The sequence below is a fragment of the Alnus glutinosa genome, chromosome 4 (assembly GCF_958979055.1).
Source record: "Alnus glutinosa chromosome 4, dhAlnGlut1.1, whole genome shotgun sequence".
In the NCBI taxonomy this organism is placed as follows: Eukaryota; Viridiplantae; Streptophyta; class Magnoliopsida; order Fagales; family Betulaceae; genus Alnus; species Alnus glutinosa.
Genome location: NC_084889.1, coordinates 18,975,552 through 19,001,219, shown reverse-complemented (window position 1 = coordinate 19,001,219; position 25,668 = coordinate 18,975,552). Strand labels below are relative to the sequence as shown.

The 25,668-nt window shown below is 34.8% G+C and overlaps 1 non-coding gene across 1 annotated transcript; it reads left to right on the top strand.

The window, feature by feature from the left end:
- Positions 1-18,214: 18,214 nt before the first annotated feature.
- LOC133867516 (small nucleolar RNA R71) lies at positions 18,215-18,320 on the top strand. Its single transcript, XR_009900075.1, has one exon. It is a non-coding gene; the product is annotated as a small nucleolar RNA R71 (small nucleolar RNA).
- The last annotated feature ends 7,348 nt before the right edge of the window (positions 18,321-25,668 follow it).

Below are 25,668 nucleotides of genomic sequence, written 5' to 3'. Positions count from 1 at the left end.
AAAAACTTGGAAGAACATGTGATGCATTTAAAATCTGTTTTGGAAATCTTGAGGAAAGAAAAGTTGTTTGCTAATCTCAAGAAGTGCACCTTTTGCACGGATAAGCTTGTGTTTCTTGGTTTTGTTGTTAGTAAGAGAGGAATTGGGGTGGACGAGGAAAAGGTGAAGGCAATCCAAGAGTGGCCAACGCCTACAACAATCAGCCAAGTGAGGAGTTTCCACGGCTTAGCTAGCTTCTATAGACGGTTTGTGCGTGATTTTAGTAGCTTAGCCGCCCCTCTTACTGAAGTCATCAAGAAAAATGTGCCGTTTAAGTGGGGAAAAGAACAAGAAAATGCATTTAATCTGATCAAAGAAAAGTTAACTAATGCACCTTTGCTTGTTTTACCTAACTTTGCTAAAACTTTTGAAATTGAGTGTGATGCTTCAGGAATAGGTATTGGAGCTGTTTTGATGCAAGGTGGTCATCCAGTTGCTTATTTCAGTGAAAAGTTGAGTGGGGCAGCCCTAAATTACCCCACTTATGATAAGGAAATGTATGCCTTGGTAAGGGCTTTGGAAAATTGGCAGCACTATCTATGGCCAAAGGAATTTGTGATTCACACAGATCATGAATCTTTGAAGCATTTGAAAGGACAGCAAAGGTTGAACAAACGCCATGCCAAGTGGGTGGAATTCATTGAAACATTTCCTTATGTGATCAGATACAAGCAAGGTAAGGAAAATGTGGTGGCTGATGCATTGTCCCGAAGGTATGCTTTACTTTCCATTTTAGATACAAAATTGCTTGGCTTTGAATATATTAAGGATTTGTATGCACAAGATTTTGATTTTGCTGATATGTTCAATGCATGTGAAAAAGTGGCGTTTGATAAGTTTTATAGGCAAGATGGATTTTTGTTTCGGGAAAATAAACTGTGTGTGCCTATGTGTTCTTTGCGTGAATTGCTTGTGAGAGAAGCTCATGGTGGTGGTTTGATGGGTCATTTTGGTGTAGCTAAGACTTTAGGAATTTTGCATGATCATTTTTTTTGGCCTCATATGAAACGTGATGTGGAAAGAATCTGTGAGAAGTGTATCACGTGTAAACATGCTAAGTCTAAGTTGAAACCCCATGGTTTGTACACCCCTTTGCCAATACCTAGTGAACCTTGGACTGATATTTCTATGGATTTTGTTTTAGGTTTACCTAGGACTAAGAGGGGGAGAGATTCAATTTTTGTGGTGGTAGATAGATTTTCCAAGATGGCACACTTCATTGCTTGTCATAAAACTGATGATGCATCACATATAGCTGATTTGTTCTTCAAAGAAATTGTTAAGTTACATGGCATGCCTAGGACCATTGTTTCTGATAGGGATGCAAAGTTTTTGAGTTACTTTTGGAAGACTTTGTGGGGAAAGTTGGGAACCAAATTGTTGTTTTCTACTGCTTGTCATCCACAAACGGATGGTCAAACTGAAGTAGTAAATAGAACTTTGTCTTCTTTGTTGCGTGCTATCATTAAAAAAAATTTGAAAACATGGGAAGATTGTTTGCCACATGTTGAATTTGCTTACAATAGAAGTATACATTCTGCAACTAAGTTTTCACCATTTGAAATTGTTTATGGCTTTAACCCATTGTCACCTTTGGATTTAACTCCTTTACCTTTGAGTGAACGTGTGAACTTAGATGGCAAAAAGAAGGCAGAATTTGTAAAGATGATTCATGAAAAGGCACGGCTGAACATTGAAAGGAGGACTCAACAATATATCCATCAAGCCAACAAGGGACGCAAGAAGGTAGTATTTGAACCAGGAGATTGGGTTTGGTTACACTTAAGGAAGGAACGTTTTCCAGAGAAACGGCGTTCAAAACTCCTACCTCGGGGTGACGGACCATTCCAAGTAGTGGAGCGCATCAATGATAATGCCTACAAGCTTGACTTACCGAGTGAGTATGGTGTTAGTGCAAGCTTTAATGTTGCTGATTTGTCTCCATTTGATGTAGGTGATGATTTGAGGACAAATCCTTCTCAAGAGGGGGAGAATGATGGAAACCAAGGAGCTGGACATGCTGATCATACACATGGGAATGGGGCTGAAGTTGTGCAAGACCCTTTGTCACTTCCTAGTGGCCCAATTACAAGACTTAGAGCCAAACGTTTCAAGGAAGCACTAAATGGGCTAATCCAAGAGAATTGGGCTGATTCTAAAAAGACCAAGATGGGCTCAAATAATAATCAAGGCTTAGTCCATGTCATCAAAGCAGTTGAAGAGGATAATTAGCATGCAAAAACGTGACCAGCTTGGTTTGACCATTAAAGGGTGTGAACTCGTTGAGTTTCAAGGATATTAAATAGGGGAATGAACTTGGTCTTGGCTGGTTATGAATTTAGTCATTTAGTTATTTTGGTTGCCTCTAGAAGTCCAAAGAGACCTAAAAATATTGGGACTTGTTTATGTTGGCACTTGTGTTGCTTTTAAAGCTATAATTAAGACTTTTCCTATTCTTGGAGGGTTGTTCCAAGTATATATATGGGCATAACGAATTTTGTAAGGAATATAGAATTTTGTTTTCAGAAAATTATTATTGTGAGGTCTTGTGTTCCTCTTTGTTCTTGAAAGAACTTTTTGAGCTTATCAAGTTAATCTTGTGGCGTTCAAACAACCAAACTTATCACCTTGATTCTTGAAGAGATTCAGATTCTTGGTGTGGCGTTTCAATCCTTCGTAGTCTTGGTTTCTCATCTAGCTAGGTGACGGGTCAAGCCTCAACAATTCTTGTCTACACGATCTTGGGGTTTCAAACCATCATTGCTATCGGGTTTCATCACATTTGTTGGTGGAGTTCATATCACCAGGTCTCCAACCTGAAGGGGTCTTCAATGGACTCCTTTAGATTAGGGCTCCTCCCTAAACTAGACTTCAATGGGTTGATCAAATCATACAAATAAAACTCTAAGGGAGCTAGCAAATCTAACAATCTCTACCTAAACACCCTCTCTTAGCACAATGGAATTTAATACCGAATTCTTAAAGAATACATGCCTAGAGACCTCTATATATAAGCTATAGAAGACCTAATACAATTCTGATTCAGAGTTCTCTGGGCGGCGTCTGAACTTGGATAGTGGGCATCCTGATGTCATGCAGCAAACGACTTCAAATAACACGCTTTCTTCAGAAGTCTTCAGTAGCGCGTCCAGAGGATTGCATGTTGTTTTCTACTATTCGCAGCCATCGCATTTCTATTCGAACACATCATTGAACAGCTGCTCTCGGGGCTGTCTGGACACTAATGCGAACATGTACTCCTCAACTTCAATGTCTGTTGAGCTGTTCAGACACTTCATCGAACACTGTAGGGCGTCCAAACGTTTCCTCTGGCAGTCTGGATGGGCACTAGGGAAAACCACTTTTGATGAGCTGTAAATTCTTCCAGATGCTTTCCTTCTTTAGGAAGTTTCCTTTCCAATGCCAGACTGTGCAGATTACTTCCTAGTTGAGTCATTTCCATCTTGGAATTAATTCTGTAATAATGTTTGAAAGTCTATTCAATTACAATGTCCCTGTTATGGAAATTCCTGATATGTAATCTTTTTGTCAACAAAATAAAAACCAATTAGACACAATTAAATATGCAGAATATTTTCCACATCATAGATCTATCCTTAATTGATTAATATTCTGCAATATTTTCTCCACTTAGCTCTTTCCTTTTCTTGAAGAATATTTTGTAATATTCTTTCTTTCTTGGCTCTTTCCTTTTCTTGAGGAAAACTCTACAATATTCTTTCTTATTTGTCTATTTCCTTTCTTGAATAAACCAAAAAAGTTTTGACACCAAATTTTCCAATAATTAAAAACCAACAATATCCATTATCATAAATATACGGAAGAAATAAAGGAATTGGCTCATTTTGAAAACCCAGTATGTTTTATACTACTGAGTTGGTGAACTCATACTTTTACCTATGCGAATGTGGTTATCACCACGATCATGTAGATGTTGATGCTTTGGCTGCAGGTACCGTAGACGTCAATGAGGACCCTATGACATTGTACTTGGGATATTATGACTGAAGCTCTTCACATTTGGTTGTATGTGTGTCGAACTCGGATAGTCCACCTTCTGTAGACATTTTGTATATGGCTTGTGTCGCATATGACACTTATTTTGTATAGCCATTCTTGATGTAAATAATATATGATTTAAGCCTAAACAGATAGACAAATGTATGGCTATGATGTTGTATTTACACTTCCTAGTTAATGAATTTAGTTCCGCTGCAGTTGTTATCTCTAATATATTATGCATATGCTATGAAATGTATTAGGTTGATGTTGGCTTAATGACTATCTATCATGCCACTGTGGTGATTCCATTTTGTAAAAAAAAAAAGTGGGTCGTCACATTGGGGGTATTTATAGGAGAAGAAATCGGAGTCAATAAGAATCAACTGATCTGGCTTTTGGCGAACGTTTGTCAAGCGTATCACGAATGTTCATCTAAAATCAAGGGTTAGACAATCATTCAGTGTACAACCTCGATCGTCGGTGGTACGGTCTCACACACATGCTGAAGGTGTGGGATGTACCTTTCAACACACAGTATAACACGTCAATGATCATTCGTGGTGGGGGCCACGAACATTCCTAGTTCGGTCAACTCAAAAAGTCAAAGTCTCAAATCCCTAATTAAGACCTAATTACCCTATGATAATTATCTAGGGCACTACATTCTCCCCTCCCCATAAAATTTCTTCCTCGAAATTTCGCAAAGACATACTTAAGGAGAATTAGTAACGTTACCTTGTATCCAATGCATCATCATCCCCATGCTCAGTAATCTCGTCCCATCCATTTGCTGGTACTTTCGCTCCCTCGTCTTCAAATAAGTGTGGATAATTCCCTCGAAGGTCATCGAGAGCATCATATGTAATACCCTATATTTTAAGATATTAAATAAAATATCTTAAAATAAGATTTAAGACTTAATAATATAAATAGAATAAATATGAATATTTATTAAATAAATATTAATCAATCTTTTTATTCATCAATTTTAAGTATAAATGTTTATAAGATTAAATATTTACTAGAAATATAATAATGGGTCTAATTTATTAAAGAGATTTAAACAAAAGAAAATTTGGATGAACAGTATGTCAATCGATCCACTAAAAGTGACGATCGATCCACTTACTATTCATGTCGATTGATCGACACAAATAGTCGATCGATAGAGGGTGAACAGTGTGTCGATCGATCCACCAAAAAAGTTGATCGATCGACTTTCTGCAGAAAGAGATTCATGCACCGAATCATCCAGGATTCGATTTTTAATACCAAATCTCCCCAAATCTTCTTTCTAGCCATTAGATACGATCATTTTGGAGTGATCTGGGCCGTCCATTTCACTATATAAGGAACCCAACCCCTTATTTGATCACACATCTCAACTCTCTCAATTTCTCTCAATTTCTCTCCCAATCTCTCTCAAATTCAGTTCTCTCTCTCTCAATTTCTGATTGTCTCTCTCTTGGCTTGGGTCCAGCACAGAACAAAGAAACGAAGGAAGATTAGAAGGTATTCTCTCAGATTCTCTCTCTCCCTCTCTATTTCTTTATCTCTCTCTCTTGACTCTACCTGCAAGAGAAGAGGAGGAAGAAGGAAAAGAAAAAGAAAAAAAAAGATATTTGGTTTTTAATTAAAGTTTTGTTTTAATATTGTGATTTTATGAGTTATTTCTTAAGTAATCTAACGTTATTAATACTAATGCCGTTATGCTGCCCGAATTTTATAAGAATAAAATAAGGTTATTATTTTATTCACTTGTTTTGAAACATAAAGTTCATTATTTATAATTAGTAAGTTATTATGTTTATTTGATATAAAAATAAATATATATATGATTTTTAATGTTAAAGCTTTTATAATGCCATTTTAAATAAAAGGGTTATTTTGGTTATTATTTATAAATGCTATTATATCCGCATGCAATATGTGGCATTATAATTAATTCATTTTATATGCCATTATAATGTCCAAACGACATTATATTATTTAGAAATCAAAAGCAATAAAAAGAATATTATGTTATTATGAGAACCGTTTCAATAATAAAAGATGTTTAAAGGCTTTGATAAATGCCGTAATAAAGTCCGCATAAAAGGATTAGTAATAAAATATAATTGGATAAATTGTAAATGTGGAGATAATTAGGAAATTATATTAAGGTTTAAAAGTCAGAAATGAAGATAGGATTAAAATGTATTTTTAGTGAATTATACTAATTCACTATTTGCTTGTATTATGTATGTATATATTGCAGTGATTATATCTATGAATGCTTTCTTGAAGCCAGAAGAATTACTGTGAGTATTTCTTACTCACTGAGGATAATACGTGTGGTTAGTCTTTAATGACTAGTGATTGCTGTTTTATTTCATTGTATGCATATGGTTTGGCATTTGATATGTTTAACATGCTTTGGTTGGAATTATGTATATGATGTTGTTTGCATGATTATACTGTGGTAAAGTTATGAGTTATGAATTGGTTAATAAAAAGATTGGAGGTTTAGGTACCAAGGCATCAGTAAATTGAGGAGACCAACGAATGGACTGAGGTTTACGTACCAAGGCGTCAAGCAATTGACTAGACCAACGGGTAAAGCGAAAGTTTAGGTAGCAAGACATTAATACACTGATAAGACCGACGGATAAACCAAAGGTTGAAGGAATCATAATAATAACAAGCTGGCGGGCATAAGGCCCACAGTAGGAGCACAAGGCCCCGTAGTAGACTGACGAGCACAAGGCTCACAGTCGGGGTACAAGGCCCTAAGAACCAACAAGCTTTACAGCTTAAGGAGCACAAGGATCATAGATAACCCCTTAGCTAAGCACATGGCTTTAGCAAGAATGAATGCAAGTATATGATTTAAGTACATAAAGAGTTAAAGTAGATAAATGAATGTAATTAAATGTACGTGGATATAACTGTCATCATTTGATTGCATTGTATATGGTTAAATAAATCAGTGTATCACTGTGGTTGAGGACTGTTGACTCACTCGACCACAGTATGAGATTGTAGTGTTGACCACAATCACATGCGAGTTTTTGCAGGAATAAAGGAAGCAGCTTAAGGATGAGACTTTTAGCATATAATCAATATTTGGAGAAAACAGTAGTTATGTATTTATTAAGTGCCGCAAGTGGCACATATTATTTTGGAATGTAATTATTATATCAGAACAAAATGTTATTATTTTTATATTTAGGTTATTCAGTCAGCTCTGATGTGTCATTATTAAAGAAAAATTATATTCCGTTGCTAATTTATAACTCTAATGAGTTAATAATGTCACGTGGAAATTGAAAAATTTTCACTTAGCTTTTTGTAAAAGCGGGGCGTTACATCATAGTTGATGTTGCCAATACTATACCAATCTTCATCTATCTCGACTCTTAAATTCATCAGCTCGTAGAAAGTGTAATTCCATACTCAATTGGGGTCCGTAGGTATCCCTATCATAATTCTTATGCTTCATGGAAAAGAAAACATTCCTTCTTAATTATTGCCATAAATCCAAACAGAATCTCCAAGAATCTAAAGAGTATGCACATGATCCTAAAACAAATACAAGTAATGGTTCCTCATGCCCTGCTCCACTTCCCAAGATGCTTCTTCTACTCCATGATTGCGCCATAGTACCTTTAAAATGGGAATCGTCTTAGTGCGCAAAAGTTGCTCCTTGTAGTCCAAGATTCGTACAAGCTTCTCTTTGTAGGGTAGCTCCTCCACTATTCCCAAAGGTTCGTACTCTAATACGGGGTTAGGAATGTATTTCCTTAACATTGACAATGGAAGATGTCATGCGTTCCTGCCAAATCTAGTGGTAGGGCAATGATGAGTGCCAAATATTGTATATTTAAACCTCTTAATTTACATATGTTAATTCTTTTGTTGTGTCTTAATCTAATGTTTTGTGTTATATTTGTGTTTTTAGTATTTTGTAGGTTGCTAAAGGAAAACGGCAGCTTTAAGATGAAAAATGTAAAGTTTGGAAGAAAGCACACTTTGAGAAGACCTAGATGATGCAGTTATGTTTAACCAAATTCAATGAAAGGATTAAATCAGAATTTCTCTAGTTGGAGTCAAAATCGAATTGTATTAAATTTTAGATTCTACACATGTCATAGTATTTTGGTCATAACTTTCCGTTCAAATATCGGATTAAGGTGAACTTAGAGGCGTTGGAAAGCAAGCTCAAAATAATACAAATCATTATGAAATAGGATTTTCCTAATTCAGACGTCTGCTATGCCAAAAATGTCCCGCAATAAAAGAACGCAAATATGGACGAATCCTATTCCGATTTGTACTAGGATTGCTTCCTAATTTGACTAGGAGATTGAAGTAGGATTTTTCTTGGATCTCTAGGGCTTCTAGACTGCTAGGCCTCAAGAAAATGAGAGTGGGAGACCAGAAACAAATTCCACATATTTTTCATAATCACATGTAACTAAATTACGAACTAAGGTTGGGGATAAAGTTTCTCACCATTGAAGAGAAACAATATTTTCATGTAAGTTTATACTATCCGATTTTATGAGTTTTTGATTTCTAATTGTTCTACTTCAATTCAATTATTGAGATGATTCTTACATATCTATTGTGATTTATACATGTGATGATTTGAGATAGTTTCATTTAATTGATTGCTTGGGATTTTATTTATTAAAACGTTGGATATACATTGTGTTTCATTCTACGAATACATTTGATGATTTGGTTTAAACTAGATATCATTTGTGATTTGTGCAAAGAACGGATTCATTGAATGATTTAATTAACTTTTGAAGCATAGTAGAACATACATAAGATTTGTATGGTGAGAACTTCGAATATGTATTGATGAACATGAGAATATGTTGCTATGATTTGGTGGGTGAGGATTCCAAAACCTTTATTTAGTTTATGTTTTCTTTTTATCATAAATCAAATGTTTTTCGGAACTAGGTTAGGATTTAATTAGTTTAGATATAAAATTGTTTTCAAAAACACAATTCTCTGTGGGATCGACCTCGTACTTGTAAAACCTTTTATTGCAAACGATTCGTGCACTTGTGAGTTAATTAAAATTTGCACAAGTTTTTGGTGCCGTTGTCGGAGAACTGTTTGATTTTTGAAAACAATTTATTTCTAAATTGACTTTATCTTTCTACTACTTATAATTAGGATTTTTATTTGCAAATTGCTTTTGTTATTCCTTTTTTCAAAAAAAAAAAAGAAGATTTTTTTATTTTCTTTTGTTTTGTTTATTTTTATTTTTTTTAAAAAAAAATGGTTGATGTTTTATGTGAGATATTTGCATGCTAAAGAGTGAGAGTGAAGTATGGATTTTTCTTTTGATAGTTATGGCAATTTTTATGTACAACATGCTTTGCCTAGTGGTAGGACACCTGTTCCAACTAATTACCCTCACAATTTCTAGCCACATATACCATGTTCATATTGCTCCAATCCTTATCATAGTTCTAGTAATTATCCATTATGGGGATAACTCTCCAATTTTTCATATGAGCAAATGAACATTAATTTCTCCAGCCCATGGTTTGAATCAAATTCCAATTTTTACAACCCGGACAGGAGCAACCATCCTGATTTCTCATGGCAAGTTCAAGTCATAGGAAATTATGCTCCCCAATACCATTAACTGCACCATCCTGAATATCCGCAGTTCGATCACCAATCTTCTCATCCTTCATTCTACAATTACCTGGCACCACAGTCATCATTGGAAGATACAATCAAAGCATTCATACATGAAAGCAGCCAGACTATACAAGAGCCGAAGAATGTCACTATGAGCAATAGCCAGACTATACAAGATTCGGTGCAAGATGATTCCACTAGTGGTGGGGAACATTATCCAACTGCTCATATCGATGACTAAAACGGGAGAGTCAACCAACTCATGGTAGCTCGGTTTGCCCATGCCCCGTATCACACTGATGCACCACCTAAGTCATGTTCATATTGTTATAGTCCTTCTCACGGTATAAACAAATGCCCATTCATTAGACACTACACAAGCATGATTAATGAGGATGATGCTAGCAATTCTTATCATAAGCATGTCCCTACCACCACCATATTTGAGAGTGAGGAAATTGTGGATAATAATGAGGAGGAAGAAAAAGAAGAGCCAGTTGAGCCCCCAGCAGACAAAAGTTTGTCCAATGACAAGGAAGTGAGTATTGAAGCTTCTTCCTTCATCATTGTCCCTCTTGAGACACATCATGAACCCAAAGCTTTAATTCCTCAATGTCTTAAAGAACCATCTTATGTCAAAATTCTCAAGAATTTATGCACGCAAGCGCAAAATCTAGGAATCGTCGTCCTAAGAAAGTCTTTCAAAGTAAGCAAGTTGGCTACCTAAGATGGCAAAACATCCTTCCAGAGTGCTATCAAATTAAAGAAGAAAGGGTGAAAGGGATTGGTTGGACATCCAAATGATTGGGAAAGTATGGTAATTTTTTTTTTCCGCATTTAATTTCTGATTTCTTTTTCCTTTTTTATTTTATTTTTGTTTCTGACAGCAATTAACCTTTTGATGTTTGTTTCTATGAGGAAATATTGTTGTTAGTTTTGTTAACAGGTGTTTTGGTGTTTAAGTTTGGGGGATGCCTCGGCCTTTTTCACAACTTGATGTTTCCTTACTTCTGGTAATCTATACTACACATTGAGGGCAATGCGTAATTCAAGTTTGGGGGTATCGAAAAACACTTTGTCTGATTGTTTATTTATCTTTTTGTTCTAAAAATTTTCAAAAAAAAAAAAAAAAAATTATTATTCTAGGTTGTTGATTGAGCATGATTACATCGCAATTGTGTTTTGTATGTCATTAGTTTGTTTAGCATGTTGAACACTGTATGTCATTAAAAATCTAAATCTTTTGACTCAACTATTAGATTAGAGAGACTTCACTTGTTTGAATTATTTATCACAAGCACATTAGCATTGGTTCTATGAGATATGATATTTGAATTGAGGAATGTTTGTCTTGAGATTTGTAGAATGATTTATTGATGAAATCTTGGCTTAAATTAAAAAAATAAAAAATAAAAGTTCCAAGAAAAAAAGAAAAAATAATTAAAAAAATAATATTTTCAGTTTGAGTTCTCATTGAATAACCGAGCTTCTAGCCTCATTAAGCCTTGAGCGTGAGTTAATTTATTTTTGATGTCCTGATGATGTGAGTGTGATGCTCACCTTGTTAAACATACTCATGATGTCTAAACCATGTGTTTGTGTGGAAATCCATGTTTATCAATAACATAGTGCTTTAAAATGTTTGTGTGTATCATTCTTGGCAAACCCTCACGAGGCTACACTTGTCCACTAGGGATTCCTAGGGGTTTAAAAGGCTTGTTACATACCCTAAATTCAATCGTCTCTCCCACAAAAGAGGATTTATGTTTTATGCTTTCATTTTATTTTTGTTTTGTTTTGCTAAGGGACTAGCAAAATGTAAGTTCAAGGGTATTTGATGAGTGCCAAATATTGTATATTTAAACCCCTTAATTTACATATGTTAATTCTTTAGTTGTGTCTTAATCTAGTGTTTTGTGTTCGATTTGTGTTTTTAGTGTTTTGTAGGTTGCTAACGGAAAACGGTAGCTTTAAGATGAAAAATGCAAAGTTTGAAAGAAAGCACACTTTGAGAAGACCTAGATGATGTGGTTATGTTTAACCAATTCAATTAAAGGATTAAATTGGAATTTCTCTAGTTGGAGTCAAAATCAGATTGTATTAAATTTTAGATTATGCACATGTCATAGTATTTTGACCATAACTTTCTACTCAAATATAGAATTAAGATGACATTAGAGGCTTTGGAAAGCTAGATCAAAATACTGTAAATTATTGTGAAATAGGATTTTCCTAATTCGAACGTTTGCTATGCCAAAAGTGTCCTGTAATATAAGAGCTCAAATCTAGACAAATCCTATTCTGATTTGTAATAGGATTGCTTCCTAATTTGACTAGGAGATTGAAGTATGATTCTTCTGAGATCTCTAGGGCTTCTAGGGTTTGTTTGCTCCATATAAATAGACTGCTAAGTCTCAAGAAAAGGAGAGTGGGAGACCTAAACCAAATTCCACATATTTTCTCCCTTTTAGATTAGTTTTTCTTTAGGTGCAGGTTTTACTTTCATAATCATGTGTAACTAAATTCTCAACTAAGGCTGAGGATGAAGCTTCACCACTGAAGAGCAACAATATTTTCATGTAAGTTTATACCATCTGATTTTATGAGGTTTTGATTTCTAATTGTTCTACTTCAATTATTATTGAGATGATTCTTGGATATCTATTGTGATTTACGGATACATGTTATGATTTGAGATGGTTTCATTTAATTGATTGCTTGGGATTTTATTTATGAAAACGTTGGATATTCATTATGTTTCATTCTACGGATACATTTGATGATTTGGTTTAAATTAGATATCTTTTGTGATTTGTGTAAAGAACATATTCATTGAATGATTTAATTAATTTTTAAAGCATAGTAGAACATACATAAGATTTGTATGATGAGAACTTCGAATATGTATTGATGAACATATGTATATGTTGCTATGATTTGGTAGGTGTGGATTCCAAAACCTTAGTACCTTATCATTTGATTATTTTTACTTTATTTAGTTTATGTTTTCTTTTGATCATAAATCAAATCTTTTTCAGAACAAGGTTAGGATTTAATTAGTTTAGATATAAAATTGTTTTCAAGAATGCAATTCTTTGTGGGATCGACCTCGCACTTGCAAAACACTTTATTGCAAACGATTTATGCACTTGCGAGTTAATTAAAATTTGCACAACATGCAACTCGGTAAGCTAACTTCCCAACTCTTTGGGTTACCTTAAACGGTCCAATGAATCGAGGGCTTAATTTTCCTTTTTGCCGAATCGCATCACTCCTTTCATTGGATATATCTTCTGGAACACCTGCTCTCCTACCTCAAATTACAATGCTCACCTTCGGTTATCAACGTAGCTCTTCTGTCGACTTTGTGTTGCTCTCATCCTTTGCCTAATAACGTCTATCTTGTCTCGAGTGTCCTGAATGATCTCTAGTCCCAATAATTGTCATTCCCCAACTGTGCTCAAATACAAGGGCGATTAACATTTCCGTTTGTAAAGTGCTTCATAGGGTGGCTGATGTGGTCCTTTTAAAGCAAAAATATATCAATAATAAAATAAACCTCTCGCAATAAAAATGAATCTTTGTAGGATAAGGTCTATGTGAGGGTGTCGAACCTCAAGGACTGTGGGTTGTTCTTAAGTTATTGAAATTAACTGTAATCTAATAAGAAAAGATATTTGATTTTTGGTTTTATAGTTGAAACTAAATAAAAACATAAAAGTAAAGATTAGATAGTATGGAGAAGATATAGGGAACTGATTTCAACACTAACCTCATAATAAATTGCATTTAACATGAGAATTTCACTTACATGAATGTATGACTCGTGTGTGTTTGTCAAGCACCAACGATGTCGTCAAGAAATTTCTTTTATTAAGAAATAAGAATAGCCCATCTTCGGTTAGCACGGATCATCTACCTAACCGATAAGATGTAGTACGATCCGTCTTCTCGAAGTATGAACTATCAAATTTCTTAATTAGCATATCCGTAATTAAGGAATAAGCATAACTCACCTTTTAGCAAGGCATGAATTGTTCTACTTAAATTAAACTAACTAGGGTGTAGTGCTATTCATCATTTCTAGGCATGGCCTATCAAACCCTCTTGATTTTATGTCCATTAATACCAATGTAAAACCATTGTTCACATAATCACAAAAAAATATGAATGTTGAGTTCAATCAAGAAAAACAATTTTCTAAGACAAGATAAAGGTTTATCAAAATTGAATTTAAACATTAATGCATAATCTCAAGATTAAACAACCATCATTCATGTTCAAAGAATTCTCAAAGAAAAACACAATTACACCATAATTACTTAGAAATGGCTACATCAATACCCTATGGATGAATTAGCCGCTCATGGAGTTGTTGGAAATTGTCTTTGTTAGAGAGAAATCCATCCCAAGAAGCTACTGGAACTTTGAAGCACTTTTCTCCCTAATACTAGCCATTAATCCTATTGATTTCTATTCTCTATTGTGGCATACCCTTATAGGAATTAGGAGAACCCTAGAAGCCCTAGATATCCTAAGAAAATAGGGAGTCAGTCTCGTAGTCCAAGTAGGAGACTGAAAACCCAATCCAAGAAGGAAAATGATTAGAATCTTTCCAAATTCGTCCAGATTTTTGATCCTGTATTGCTGGGTAATTTTGGCATATTAAACATTCAAATTAGGGAAAAACTATTTCAGTGCTAATAGCATAATTGTTTCCTTTTGTATTAGTTGCCCAATTCCGCTAATTTCACTGCAATCAACTGAAATAAAAAGAACCTAAATTAACAATTACCTTACCTCCTCTCTCATGGGAAACATGATTGCATTTAGTGTATGCAACAAGCCTTTTAAACCCATAGGAGTCCCTAGTGGGCGAGTGAAGTCTTGTGCGGGTTTGCCAGATATACTACCCACAAACATTATGCAAAATCATGTTATCTATAAGATTGAAGTGTCACAAAAACAATGATTCTCATGCATTAGTAAATGTAACAAAACAAACATCATCTTCAAAACTTTTAAGAATTCCAAAGTCTAAAACATTTACCAATGGCTGATTGAGGTAACACAAGTCCAAATTGGTGTAAAGTGAACTAACACACAATTTATGAGTCTTCAAATTAATTCCAATGTACATGATCTAATACCTCAAAATTCACTGGGATCCCGATTAGATGAAATAACCAAGGTATGATGATATTATTCATTTTTTTTTCTTTTCTTTTTATCAGGCTGTGCAATGCTTAGCTCCCTTAAGCTTTCTAATTGACCCATGTATTGAGTGTTAGGACAATGACTCGCAAACTAGATGATTTTATGGCACTATGTATAAAACACCCTAAAGACTTACCAACTCTAGTTAAAAAGGCTACAAAGCAAAACTTAGCCATATTATCAATTAATCCAAAATTCTCACATTTTGACGTGAATACTCAATACTTAATGAGGCAAGAGGTCCAATTACTCAGCAAGAAATTCAATTATTTTCTTTTTCTTTTTTTAAAAAAAATTATCAATCTCATGAGAAGGTCATTAATCCAATAAGTCATCACTTCAATCCAAGATATTGAAGACAGACAATCGATTTTGAATGTCATACCTTACAAATTATGTGTTAATGTGCTTGTGCAGATTCAAAGTGAAACATGTGAATTCTCATGTGCCAAAGGTAAATGCCAAGACTTAGATTCTCTAATGAAATGATCATTTGTTCAAAATTTTAAGCTCGCCAATAAAATCCAAATCACAGTTAAAGTTCAACCAAATTCTTAGAAATAACATGAACATGCATTCACAATATGTACAACAGGAAAGCAAAATGTTTTTCTTACCCCCAAACTTAAACAATGCATTGTCCCCAATGTATTGATAGAGATACAATATCGGGTGGAAAGAAAAAGTTGGGGTGAAAGTATTCTCCCAAACTTTGACGCAAGAACGCTTGTCCTTCAAAACAAAGCACTACTCCAGCTGTGTAATAAAAATAAGCATCATGAAAAATAACAGGAGAAGTGTTAGTAAAAAAAAAAAAAGATAAATAAAAATAAACAAAAAGAAAATGATGGAAATAAAGTGGGTTGCCTACCATAAGCACTAAGTTTAACGTATTCAGCCAGACTCTTCAAAATTTACACCTTATAGGTTGATCAATAAATGGAAGCGCAAAACAACCCTTAGTCAGAATGCCAAGAAGTGAGTCTTCAACAAATTGTTTTAGTATTTCTAGGAAGAAACACTCATTCTCGGACAGCGGTGCTTGGGTGGTATGGAAGATCTTGAGCTGTACTCCCATTTTCTCAATAGGCACTTTGAGATCTTGAAAAAAATAATCTTTGGGCGCATATTCCATCTCAAGAGGAACTAGATGTGGAATTGGATCTTTCGGGAGTTCAAAAGTCAAAACTAGCTCATCATGAGAAGTACTTGAAGCATCTTCATCAATCATGTATTGTTCTTTAGGATTGGCCTTTGATTGACTCCAAAGCTCATCTTCTTCTATTTTATTAGCTATCTGCTCCACTTGGAATTCTAGCTTGGCTAGGGATTTTGATTTGGAATGCAACAATTGAGAGTGAGATTTCACTGTCTGACTCATCTCGCTCACACTGTTCCACATTTGATCTAGAAAGTTAGAATCCGATCGAGGAGATGGTGCGGCCTAAGACGGCTGCGTTGGGGGCCAGTATGTGGAAGAAGGTTGGTAGGTGATGTGGTCTTTTGAAAGCAAAAATATATCAATAATCTCCTCAATCAAGCATACACTTCTGACCTCATCACACTCTAATGGCTACTTGCTGATATGGATGATATTCACCTCTACTGTCATGTTGCCAAAAGAGATCTTCATCACCCTTGTCCTACAATTGATCAGGGTGTTAGCCGTAGCTAAGAATGGTTGCCCTAAAATCACCGGTATTTGAATCCCGACATTCTGAACCGGTTCTGTGTCAAGCACAATAAAATCCACCGGGAAATAAAACTGTCCACTTTCACCAAAACATCCTCAATGATTCCCTGTGGTATCTTCATCGACCTATCTGCCAATTGAAGCGTCATGGAAGTAGGTTTCAATTCTCCTAACCCCAATTGCAGGTAAACTGAATAGGGTAAAAGATTGACAATTGCTCCAAGATCTAGTAAAGCCTTCTCAATTCAGCTGACTCCTATCATGCAAGAGATAGTAGGACACCTAGGGTCCCTGTACTTTATGGGCAGCTTGCATTGAAAGATTGAGCTAACCTGCTCGGTCAAACAAACTTTCTTTGGGACATTAGTTCTCCTCTTAACTGTAATCAAGTCCTTCAAGAACTTGGCATAAGATGGCACTTGCTGAATGGCATCCAAAAATGGGATATTGATTTGAACTTGCTTGAACACCTCCAGAATGTCCTCAAACTTCCCTCCTTTATTAGGTGCTTGTAATCTATTTGGGTAAGGTGTCTTTGGTACAAATGACCTAGGAGGATCCTCAACAGTGGGTGTGGCTTTAGATGGCTCGACATCTCTCTCTTCATTGTTGCCACATCTTGCCTTTGAGGTATAACAGGGTTCTATTTAGGAAGAACCACTTGACTGTCCACTTGTCTCCCAGACCTTAGTGTGACAATAGCTTGCACATGCTTCTGCCCGTGCGAAGGATTTGAAGAACTTGAACCAAGAAATTGTAACTTCAAATTGGGCACGAGTTGACTAGGGAGCTTTCCCTTTTCTCTCTCACCTAAGTGATTTGCAATTTGACCTATCTGACCCTCCATCTTGTCAATTGCTTGGGTGTTTACCATAATAACATTCTTCACATCACTAATTGATTGGCATGTGAGTTGCATGAAGGCCTTGAGAGTGTCTTCCAAAGTGGAATGTGAATAAGAGGTTGGCACTTGAGTGGGTGCTTGGTATGCTAGTGTTGGCTGACCTGAACGACCCCTGATTTTGAAATTCGAGAGGGTATTGATTTTGGGCATGATGTGGGGCTCCTCCCTGATTCATGGGTTGGTTCTGGTTCTAAGAGAAATTAGGATGGTTTCGCCACCTAGGATTGTAGGTCTCAGAGAATGGTCCATTTGCTTGCTTCCTATAATCATTGAAAGTGTTCACTTGCTCCATCGGAGACTCGACAAAGATCGGTAAAGATGGAAAATTCTTTGCTAAGTGCATAACACTAACATAGATGGAACATCTATCACCATGGAAAGTGTTGGCATCATTGATGGACTAACCTACTGTGAGAGCATTGACCTTCCTTGTGAGAGCATCTATCTTCATCTTCAAATCAATGTCTTCCTTAACCTCATAGATGCCTCCTTTCTTGGGGATACGGGCAGATCTATCCCTACAGGTTGAAAAATCCCACTACTGCGAGTTGTCGAATAACTTATCCAAAGTCCTATAAGCTTCATCCCCTGTCAAACTCATGAATGCTCCTCAATTCGTTGACTCGATTATACTACGGTTGGATTGAATTAATCCTTGGTAGAAGAATTGAGCGAGTCTCCATTTCTCAAATCCATGTGGAGGGCATCTTATCAACAACTCTTGAAATCTCTCCCAACTTTCTGAAAAATTTTCACCCTCATCCTGTGTAAAAGAAATTATCTCCTTTCTGTACTCATTCACTTTGGACATTGGGAAAAACTTGTTATAGAACTTATTCAACAGGTTTTCCCAAGATGTAATAGACCCTGGCATGTTTGAGTCCAACCATGCCTTGGCTTTATCATGAAGAGAGAAAGGAAATAGTCTAAGGTGAACTGACTCCTCAAAAAAGTTCTAGAACTTGAATATGGCATATATGTCCTTGAACTTCTTCACATGGCTGTAAGGATTTTCAAGATCTAGGCCATGGAATGAGGGTAGGAGTTGGATGACATGAGGTTTAAGATCAAAGTGGGTGGCATTGGTAGGTGGCAATACTATACACGAAGAAGAGTTCGTCGCGACGGGTGCGAACGAATCCCTAAGTGACCTAGGATAATCCACATTATCTCCTCTAGGCTACTCATACTCACCCCTAGGCTGCTCCACATTCTCAAGTTGTTCTAGGTTATCTCCCATCTCAACAGGTGCTCTCAGCTCTCTCATAAGAGTTCTTTCTAAATCGGGATCTAAAGGTATCAACTCTAAGTTCAGGGATCTCCAAGCCTATTTCTAACATATTTGTTCCATTTTTTATTAGCTTTCCAACACCACCAATTTCATCACAATCTGAAACCTGAGCCAAAAGTTATGATTAAATTACAGAGACGTGCTCATTTTGGATTCTTTCCAAAAATAACAAATTTTTGCCGACTTCTATTTTCTTAAATTCAAAATTGATTTGGAGTTGAATCTTTCCAAAAGTGAGTTTGCCGACTTTGTTATAATCTTGAAATTTGATGGATTTTCTTCCAAAACCTACAAAATACAAGAAAACACGAAAACAATAGAAAACATCAAACTATAACAAAACTAAGAGCTTAACATATGTAAATTAAGGGGCTTGAATGTGTAACATTCAGCACTCATCACACCCCCAAACTTACATATTGCTAGTCCCTTAGCAATACAAAACTGAAAATAAAAGGAAAATTAAAACAATAACTACTCAACCTCATTTGTCGCGGGAAACACGACTGCATTTAGCATATGCAATAGGGCTTTTAAACCCCTAGGACTCCTTAGTGGACAAGTGAAGTCTCGTGAGGGTTTACCAAAAATAATACCCACAAACATTATGCAAAAATTCATGCTATCCAAAAGAGTTAAGTATCACCAAAATTATGATCCTCATTCATTAGCAAGTTTAGAAAGAAAAACTCTATCTTCAAAATAAAATAGAATTCCAAAGTTTAACCACTTATAAACGACAAGTTGAGGCATCACATATTCAATTTAGTATAAGGTGAATTAACACATAATCATGAGGCTTCAAATCAATTCCAATATGCAATGACTCAATATCTCAAAGTTTACTAGGATCCCCATCAAAATGAATAACCAAGGCATAATTGCAAGAGCTTTATTTATTTATTTATTTATTATTCATTTTTTTGGTTAGGCTGTGCAATGTTAAGTTCTCTTAAGCTTTTTAATTGACCAATGTAACGAGTGTTAGGCTAATGCTCCCAAACCAGATGGTTTTAGGGCATTAGGTGTGGAAATACCTCTAAGAGCTTACTAACTCGAGTAAAAAAAGTTACAAAACTAAACTAGTCATAACTTTAACCAATCTAAATTTCTCACTTTTTGACGTAAACATTCAATGCGTAATGAGGCAAGAAGTCTAGTTACTTAGTGAAAGATTCAAAAATGGTTTATTATTATTATTTTATTATTATATATATGCCAAGGTATCCATCCAGCAAGTCACTTAGTTTCACCCAAGACATTGAAAAGTAAACAATTAGATTCATGTTTCATACCTCACAAATTATATGCTAATGTGCTTGTCATAGTTTAGATTGAAACAAATAATCCTTAAAGGCCAAAAGTAAATAGTAGGACTTTAGAATCAATTCCAAATGATCATGTGTTCAACATTCTAAGCTCACCAATGAAATTCAAATCACAATTTTTAGATCAATCAAAGTCTTAAAAACAACATGAACATGCAATTTCATTTTTTTTTTTTTGAAAAAAAACAAAAAGTGTGTCTGTCCCATACCCCCAAACTTGAATTACACATTGTCCTCAATGTGTAGATAGAATGGAAAGATTATACCAGGGAGATGAGAAAACTGGTTGGATTAGGTATGGCGCGTAGCATTATGAGTGCCAAATATTGTATATTTGGACCCCTTCATTCACATTTGTTAAACCTTTAGCTTTGTTATTTTTTAATGTTTTTCGTTGATTTTTGTATTTTGGCACTTTTCAGATCATTGAGAGAAAACTGCAGTTTTAAATTGAAAAATGCAAAGTTTGGAAGGAAGCATAAAGTTAAAATCGGATTGGATTAAATTTCACGTTATGCACAAGTCATAGTATTTAGACCATAACTTTCAGCTCAAGTATCGGATTAAGGTGAAATTAGTGGCGTTAGAAAGCTAATTCAAAATAATACAAATCATTGTGAAATAGGATTTTCCTAATTTGAAAGTATGCTATGTTATAAAGGCCCCGCAATATAAAAACGCGAATTTTCTTGCTCTTGGTGACTGCAGAAACTCCAAACCCTAGCATTATTTTCCCTTAATAGGGTTTTGAAGGGCAGAGGTGACATTTTTAAATTATGGCTCTAAATCCTAGCATTCTTTTCTTTTATTAGGGTTTTGAAGGGTAGAGGTGCCATTTTGAAAATATGGGGTTTAACCTAATGTTTTGCTATAAAAACCCCATGCTAGGCACCACTTTTGAATCGTCTTGGTATTCACCTCTATATTGAGATCATTGTATATACACATCATTTTTCAGAGTATGTTTTTAGCTCTATTCTTTCTTTTCCCAATTTAATTTGTCTTTTTATCTTTTCCATCTTTTTAGTTTCTTTTAATTTTATGTTTAATTTAGTTTAATTTCTGTCATTCTACCTTCTCCATTTCTTTTATTTTCTGTCTTAGTTTTATTTCATGTTTTCATTACAAGTTAGCATGTTGTTTTTAGTCATGAGAGGCTAAAATCTTCAACTAATGTTGAAGATGAAAACTCGTCATTGATAACGCATGTTCTTGTTATTTTATTTATATAATCCCAATTTTTCTATCAAAATATTGTTCAAGTCCAAATTCAATTAATTGATTTATGTCTTTTGATTGAATGATTATTTATTAAAAGTTGGATATTCGATGTGTTTCATCCAACGAATCTTTTGATTTAATTTGGATATCCATTGTAATTTGTTAATCGAACGGATACATTAGATGGTTTTGAATTAAATTGGATATTTAGTGTGATTTGTAGAAAGGATGGATTCATTGAATGATTTAATAGGCATTTTATGAAACTTTGAACGATTAATAAGGCATAATTGTTTATCGGGTGTATGAATAAAATACATGAATGTGTTGTTTGATTTGGTGAGGTGGATTCTGAAACCTTTGTGTTTTTTTATTATTATTATTTTTTATTTGGTTTCATTTAGTTTATTATTTTTGTACAAGAAAATCCCAAAAAATTGGAACTAGGTTAAAATAGAATTAGTTTAAATAGAAATTAATTTTCGCAACACAATTCCCTGTGGATTCAACCTCGCACTTGCACATACACTATATTGCAAACGATTCATGCGCTTGCGAGTACTTTTAAAACTCACAACATACCATAGCCCCAAACTTGAATGTAGGCACACTTTTCCTGAAAAACAAAACTATGAAGGGGAAAAAAAAATTGTGACAAGATGTGTTGCCTCCCATGAGTGTTAAGTTTAACGTCTTCAGCCAAACAAAGGAAAACCACAAAAATAAAACAAAAATCAAAACATACAAAAAGTGTAAAGGATATGGTAGTATTAGTGCAGGATGTGGCCTCAGTACCACTAATCAGGGTAGATGCGCTCGAGCTCCAAGACTGCTAGAACGCTTTTGGTAGTAGCTTTTGAGTTTAAACTTGAAGTACCAATCTTTTCTTCTCTTAGACCAAAGAGAATGAATTCTACCTATAGAAAAGTAGTTCCTAATGTTCACAGATAGGGGTAGATCACTCTGTGAATTTGCAAACAGTTTCTCATCCGGAAAGGAATCATGAATGGGAATATGTTGTGAGTTTTTAAAGTACTCGCAAGGTCACGAGTAGTTTGCAAGGTTGGAAGGATAGTTTGATTATCTGGTTGCTGAATTCAACATAATAGAGGAAGAAGAGTTTCAAAGTCAGTTGATGGATGAAAGGCACTACATAATTGATGAGGATAATTCCAGCAATCCTCATCATGAACATGTCGAAACCACCACCACACTTGGGAGTGAGGTAGTTTTTGAGGAGATTGTTAATGAGCCAAATCTAAATGATCCTTTTGAAGAGAGGTGTGCTCAAATCGAATTTGATCTAGACTTGGAACCCAAGCAATGTGAGGCCTTATTGGATTCCACTCCTGAGATATGACTTAAGAATGGTGAAACCACTGAGATATCATTCCCTAACATATCTTCATCAACATCTGAGGAGGAAGAGAAAGACGAGCACATAGAGTCTGTTGAGCACTAGAGCAAATTAAGCCCCTGTCAACTCTAAATTTGTCCAATGACAAGGAAATGAGTATTGAAGCTCATTCCTTCATCACCATCCCTTTTGAGACACTTCATGAGCCCTAAGCTTCAGTTCTTCAATGTCTCAAAGAGCCATCTTATGCTAAATTTGTCAAGGATTTATGCACACAATGTCACAAATATAGGAACCATCTTCCTAAGAAGATCCTTCAAAGCAAGCAAGTAGGCTACCTGAGATGGCGAAACATTCTGCTAGAAGGCTATCAAATTCTAAAGAAGAAAGGGTGGAAGGGATTAGTTGGACATGCTAAAGATCGGGGAAACTGCTGTAACTTTTCTTTTCCATTTTATTTTTCGCACATTTTCTTTTAGTCATTTTTCATTTCATTTTTGTCTTTTTCTTTTGTTTCTAAAAGCAATTGACCTTGTGATGTGTGTTTCTGTAAGAAATATTGTTGTTAGTTTGTGACAGGTGTGCTCGTGTTTAAGTTTGGGGGACGCCTTGGCCTTTTTCACACTGTGGTGTTTCCTCACTTCTAGTAATGTATTTCTATACTACACATTGAGGACAATATGTAATTCAAGGTTGGGGGTATGGAAAAACACTTTGTTTGTTTGATTGTTTATTTGTCATTTTGTTCTAGAATTTTTTTTTTAAAAAAAAAAAAATTGTGCTAGGTTGTTGATTGAGCATGATTACATTGCAACTATGGTTTGCATATCATTGGTTTGTTTAACATTGTGAACCTTGCATGTCATTAGAAATCTGAATTTTTTGTCTCATCTGTTGGATTAGAGAGACCTCACTTGTTTGAATTGTTTTTCACAAACACATTAACATTGGTTTCGTGAGGTATTAGATTTGAATTAAGGAATGTGTATCTTGAGATTTGTAGGATGATTTGTTGGTGAAACCTTGGCTTAGATTTTTTTTTTTTTTTAAAAAAAAAAGGAAAATGAAAAATAATAATATCATCAATTTGAGTTTTCATTGAGTAACTGGACCTCTTGTCTCACTAAGCATTGAGTGTTCGCATAAAAAGATGAGAAATTCAATTTGGTTGATTGTATGGCTTTTTTGACTTCATAGCCTTTTTGACTTGAGCAATTAAGCCCTTAGGGATGTCTCTGCATCTAGTGCCCTAAAACCATCTGGTTTGGAAGTCACTGGACCAACACTCGTTACCTAGGTCAATTAGAAACCTTAAGGGAGTCAATCATTGCACAGCCTAAAAAAAAAAGATTGATTTAAGCCTTGGTTGTTTTCATCTGATAAAATTCCTATGAATTTTGGGGTACACAAACTTTGAGAAAAATTGAAACCTCATGAGTCTATGTTAATCTCACATTGCACTTATTAGAGCATGTGTTGTCTCAATTTTTCAATTATGAGTTAAATGATTCGTAATGTCTGATGTGATTGTGATGTTCATCTTGTTAAACCTACTCATGATATATGAACCGTGTGTTTGTGTAGAAGTTCTTATTTGTCAACAACATAGTGCTTTAAAATGTTTGTGGGTATCATTATTGACAAACCCTCACGAGACTTCACTCGTCCACTAGGGAGTCCTAGGGATTTAACAGGATTGTTGCATATGCTAAATGCAATCGTCTCTCCCACGACAGCGGACTTATGTTTCTTGCTTTGATTTTATTTTTCATTTTATTTCACTAAGGGACTAGCAAAATGTAAGTTTTAGGGTATTTGATGAGTGCCAAATATTGTATATTTGGATCCCTAAATTCACATTTGTTAAACCTTTAGCTTTGTTATTTTTTAATGTTTTTGGTATTTTGGTATTTTTCAGATCATTGAGAGAAAACGGCAGTTTTAAAGTGAAAAATGCAAAGTTTCGAAGGAAGCTCAAAGTCAAAATCGGATTGGATTAAATTTCACGGTCTGTACAAGTCATCGTATTATCACCATAACTTTCAGTTCAAGTATCAGATTAAGGTAAAATCAGTGGCATTGGAAAGCTAATTGAAAATAATACAAATCATTGTGAAATAGGATTTTTCTAATTCAAAAGTATGCTATGTTATAAGAGCCCCGCAATATAAGAACGCGAATTTTCTTGCTCTTGGCGACTGCAGACACTCTAAACCCTAGTATTATCTTCTCTTATTAGGATTTTGAGGGGCAGAGGTGCCATTTTTAAAATATGGCTATAAACCCTAGCATTCTTTTCTCTTATTAGGGTTTTGAAGGGTAGAGGTGCCATTTTTAAAATATGGGGTTTAACCTAATATTTTGCTATAAAAACCCCATGAGAGGCACCACTTGTGAATCGTCTCGGTATTCACCTCTATATTGAGATCATTGTATATACACATCATTTTTCAGAGTTTCTTTTTAGCTCTATTCTTTCTTTTCCCAATTTAATTTTTGTCTTTTTTATCTTTTCCATCCTTTTAGTTTCTTTTAATTTTATGTTTAATTTAGTTTAATTTATGTCATTCTACCTTCTCCATTTTTATTTTCTGTCTTAGTTTTATTTCATATTTTCATTACAAGTTAGCTTGTTGTTTTTAGTCATGAGAGGCTAAATTCTTCAACTAAGGTTGAAGATGAAATCTCGTCATTCATAACGCAAGTTCTTGTTATTTTATTTCTATAATCCCAATTTTTCAATCAAAATATTGTCCAAGTCCAAATTCAATTAATTGATTTATGTCTTTTAATTGAATAATTATTTATTAAAAGTTGGATATTCGATGCGTTTCATCCAACAGATACATTGAATCTTTTGATTTAATTTTGATATCCATTGTGATTTGTTAATCAAACGGATACATTAAATGGTTTTGAATTAAATTGGATATTCATTGTAATTTG